Raw genomic sequence first — 4973 nt, 5'->3', positions numbered from 1 at the left:
GACCTAGATGCCAAAAAAACCTTTGACAAAATTCAGCACCCTTTCATGATAATGGTCTTGGAAGATCAGGGATAACAGGAGCGTACCTAAACATAATAAAAGCAATACACAATAAACCAACAGCCAGTATCAAACGGAATAGAGAGAAGTTTAAGATGATTCCTCTAAAATCAGGAACAAGACAAGGCTGCCACTTACTCCATATCTCTTCAATATTGAACTTGAAGTTCTAGGTAAAGCAACAAGACAACAAAAGGAGATCAAGGGGAGATAAATTGCAAAGGAAGAAATCAAACTGCCAATAATAGCAGATGATATTATAGTTTACATAAGCGATCAGAATAATTCCACAAAGGAACTCCTGTAGCTGATAAACACCTTCCACAAACTAGCAGGAATGAAGATTAACTAAAAAAAAAAAAAAAAAAAATTCACTAATCCTACTCTATACAGTTGACAAAAGGGCTGAGAAAGAAATCAGAGAAACATCACACTATCACACTTTACAATAGCCACAAACAACATAAAGTATCTTGGTGTAATGCTTACCAAATAAGTGAAACACAAATAAAGAAATCTGTCTTTAGAAAAAAATTAAAGAAGATACCAGAAAATGGAAAGATCTTCCATGGCCTTGGATAGGTAGGATAATCATAGTAAAAATGGCAATCTTGCCAAAGGCTATCTACATGTTAATTGCAATCCCCGTAAAAATCCCAGCACAATTTTTTCACTGATATTTAAAGGATAATAACAAACTTTATATGAAAAAACAAAAGATCCAGGATAGCCAAAACAACCCTGTATAATAAAGGAACTTCAGGAGGCATTGCCATCCCCGACTTTTAGCTCTACCTATAGAGCTATAGCCTTGAAAATAGCTTGGTATTGGCACAAAAATAGACAGGTAGACCAAGGGAAAATCCTGATATAAACACACACCTATGAACACTGAATTATACAATGGGAGGAGGAAAGTATCTTCAACAAATGGTGCCTGCACAACTGGATAATGGTTTGTAGAAGACTGCAGATAGACCCATGTGGGAAGTTAGTGCTATGAACTTTTTTCTTAGCACTGCTTTCAAAGTGTCCCATAAGTTTGGGTATGTGGTGTCTTCATCTTCATTGAATTCTAGGAAATGTTTAATTTCTTTCTTTATTTCTTCCTTGACCCAGGAATGATGTTCTTGAGCTCTGTTCAATTTCCATGAGATGGTAGGATTTCTGCACTTCATTCAGAATGGTTTTATCAAATTCCATCTATTTGCCTGCGAATTTCAAGATTCCATTGTTTTTTTTTTTTTCTGCTAAGTAGTATTCCATTGTGTAAATTTACCACATCTTCTTAATCCATTCTTCAGTTGTGGGGCATCTAGGTTGCTTCCATGTTCTTGCTATCACAAATAAAGTAGCTATGAACATAGTTGAATAGATGTCTTTGTTGCATGGATGTGGATCATTTGTGTATATGCCTAAGAGTGGGATTGCAGGGTCCTGTGGTAGACTGATTCCCATTTTCCTGAGGAACCGCCATGCTGATATCCAAAAAGGCTATACAAGTTTCCACTCCCACCAGCACTGGAGGAGTGTTCCCCTTTCTTCACATCCTCTCTAGCATGAGCTATCATTGGTGTTTCTAATTTTAACCCTTCTAGCAGGAGTAAGATTGTTATCTCAAAGTTGTTTTGATTTGCATTTCATGATGGCTAAGAATGTTGAGCACTTTCTTTTTTTTTTTCTTTTTTTTCCTTTATTTATTTATTTATTTATTTATTTTATATAACCAAGCCCATTTAAATGAAAACAAACATTTATAGAAAATATTTGGGAATTTGGGCGTCATTCTTTCCAAACTACTTCCTGCTGGTAAGGGGCACTGTGATGCGGGATTCTAAGATGATGCAGAAATCCTAGTTGTAGTCTGTAAGGCTGCTTTGTCCAGATGTTTTGAATGTAGGATCACCTGGTACTCTGTTTTAGGCAGTCTGGCTTGATCAAACCACATTAGTCTGGAAGGAATCCACATCTTTTCATTTTCTGTGGAAACAAAAATAGAAATCCTTTTCCCCAGTAACTTGTCCTTGAACTTAAATTTTGGAGTCAAAGCATTTTTTAAATTTAATTTATTATGTTACATGTCGATCCCACTTCTCTCTTCCTCCCTCCCTCCCTTTTACCCTCTCTGCCCTCTCACATGCACCCTAACCACCCGCCCCTCCCATTCCACCACCCGAATTCCATATGTAGGAGAATGCCATCCAGTTGGGGTCATGTAGATCTGACAGGTCATGTGAAGTAGGGCTTCTCTCCTGTCTATAGGTTAAGGAAGTTATCCCTCCATGGGGAATGTGTTTGCAAGGTCATTTTGTGCACCAGGGATACATCCTGGCTCCACTGTCTGAGGTCCCTTAGACTGCTCAGTCCTTCTGGCTGAGACCTATATTCAGGGGGGCCTGAGTCAGTCCCATTCTGGCTTCCCAGCTATCACTCTGGTGGCCCATTAGCTCCTCCTTGTTCAGGTAAGCTGTCTCTATGTGTTTCTGCTGCCTGGTCTTGTCCTCTCCATCTGCATCTAGGTTCTACTTCGACTCAGTGTTTATGTGTGGGTGTTTGCTCCTGTTTCCAACAGGCATTAGTTGAGGATGTTGAGTACTTTCTTAAGTGTCTTTCAGCCATTTTGGATCCCTCTATTGAGAATTCTCTATTCAGTTTGTACCTCACTTTTTAATAAGGTTATTTGGTGTTTTGGTGACTAGTTTTTTGAGTTCTTTATATATTTTTCAGATCAGCCCATGTCAGATGTGTGGTTAGTGAATATCTTTTCCTAGTATATGGCTGCCATTTTGTCTTGTTGACTGTGTCCTTTGCCTTACAGAAGCTTCTCATTTTCAGGAGGTCCCAATTATTCATTGTCGATCTCAGTGTCAATGCTACTGGTTTTGTTCAGGAAGCAGTCTCCTGTACCAATTTGTTCTAGGGTACCTCCCACTTTCTTTTCAAGAGATTCAGTGTGGCTGGATTTATGTTAAGGTCTTTGATTCATTTGGTCTTAAGTTTTGTGCATGCTGATAGATATGGGTCTATCTGCAGTCTTCTACACACCATCATACAGTTGTGCCAGTACCATTTGTTGAAGATACTTTCCTCCTTCCAACGTATAATTTTAGATGTTTTGTCAAAAATCAGTTGGTTGTAGGTGTGTGGGTAAATATAAAGATATTTGATTAGATTCCATGGGTCTACCTGTCAGTTTTTGTGACGATACTGAGCTGTTTTCAGGACTATTACTCTATAGTACAGTTTGAAGTCAGGGATGGTGATGTCCCCTGAAGTTTCTTTATTGTACAGGATTGTTTTAGCTATCCTGGGTCTTTTGTTTTTCTATATATAGTTGAGTATTATGCTTTAAAGGTTGGTGAAAAATTGTGCTGTGATTTTGATGGGGATTGCATTGAATTTGTAGATTATTTTTGGCAAGATTGCCATTTTTACTATGTTTATCCTACCTATCCAAGAGCATGGGAGATCTTTCCATTTCTGGAATCTTCTTTAATTTCTTTCTTTAAAGACACAAAGTTCTTTTACTTGCTTGGTATGCATCACCCCAAAATATGTTGTTTGTGGCTATTGTAAAGGGTGATATTACTTTGAATTCTTTCTCAGCCCCTTTATCATCTGTATTATAGTAGGGCTAGTGCTAGCTACTGTTTGTTTGTTTATTTGTTTTTAGTTAATCTTGTATCCTGCTAGTTTGCTGAAGGTGTTTATCAGCTGCAGGAGTTCCCTGGTAGAGTTTTTCAGATCACTTATGTAAACTATCATATCATCTGCAAATAATGACAGTTGTCTTCTTCCTTTCCCATTTTAATCCCCTTGATCTCCTTTTGTTGTCTTATTGCATTAGCCAGCACTTCAAGTACAATATTGAAGACATAGGGAGAGAGTGAGCAGCCTTGTTTTGTTCCTGATTTTAGAAGAATGGCCTTAAGCTTCTCTTCATTCAATTTGATGTTGGCTATTGGTTTACTGTATATTGCTTTTATTGTGTTTAGATATGTTCCTGTTATTCCTGATCTCTCCAAGACCTTTATTGTGAAAGGATGTTAGATTTGTCAATGAGTTTTTCAGCATCTAGTGAGATGATTATATAATTTTTCTTCTTCAGTTTGTTTATATGGTGGATCAAATTGATAGATTTTCATATGTGTAACCATCCCTGCATCCTTGGGATGAAGCTTAATTGGTCATGGTGGATGACTTCCCTGATGTGTTCTTGGATTCAATTTGCCAGTATTTCCCTGAGTATTTTGCATAAATGCCCAGGAGGGATATTGGTCTGTAGTTCTCTTTGTTAGTTGTCTTTTTGTGTGTGGCTTGGGTACCAAGGTAATTGTAGCCTTGTAAAAACAGTTTGGTAATGAAACTTCTGCTTCTGTTGTGTGGAACAATTTAAGGAGTATTGGTATTAGCTCTTCTTTGAATTTCTGGTAGAATTCTACACTGATGCTATCTGGTCTTGGGTGTTTTCTGGTTGGGAGCCTTCTATTTCTTTTGGGGTTATAGGCCTATTTAAATTGTTTATGTGTTCTTGATTTAATGTTGGTAATGATAGCTATCCAGAAATTTTTTCATTTCCTTTGAATTTTCCAATTTTGAGCAGTACAGGTTTTCAAAGTATGACCTGAAATTTCACTGGATTTCCTCAGTGTCCATTGTTATCTTCCCCTTTTGATTTCTGATTTCGTCAATTTGCATGTTCTCTCTCTGCTTTTTGATTAGTTTAGATAACGGTCTATCTATCTTGTTGATTTTCTCAAAAAACCAACTCTTAGGTATATTGATTTTTTTTTTGTATTGGCTTCCTAGGTTCTACTTCTTTTATTTTTCTTTAAATTTTCATTTCAGAAAAACTTGCTGGAAAGTAAGTTATTTTATTTCACTACACTATTGGATTTTATGAGAGAACTTAG

The sequence above is a fragment of the Phodopus roborovskii genome, unplaced genomic scaffold, assembly GCF_943737965.1.
Source record: "Phodopus roborovskii unplaced genomic scaffold, PHOROB, whole genome shotgun sequence".
NCBI classification, from domain to species: Eukaryota; Metazoa; Chordata; class Mammalia; order Rodentia; family Cricetidae; genus Phodopus; species Phodopus roborovskii.
This window is presented reverse-complemented; position numbering follows the sequence as displayed.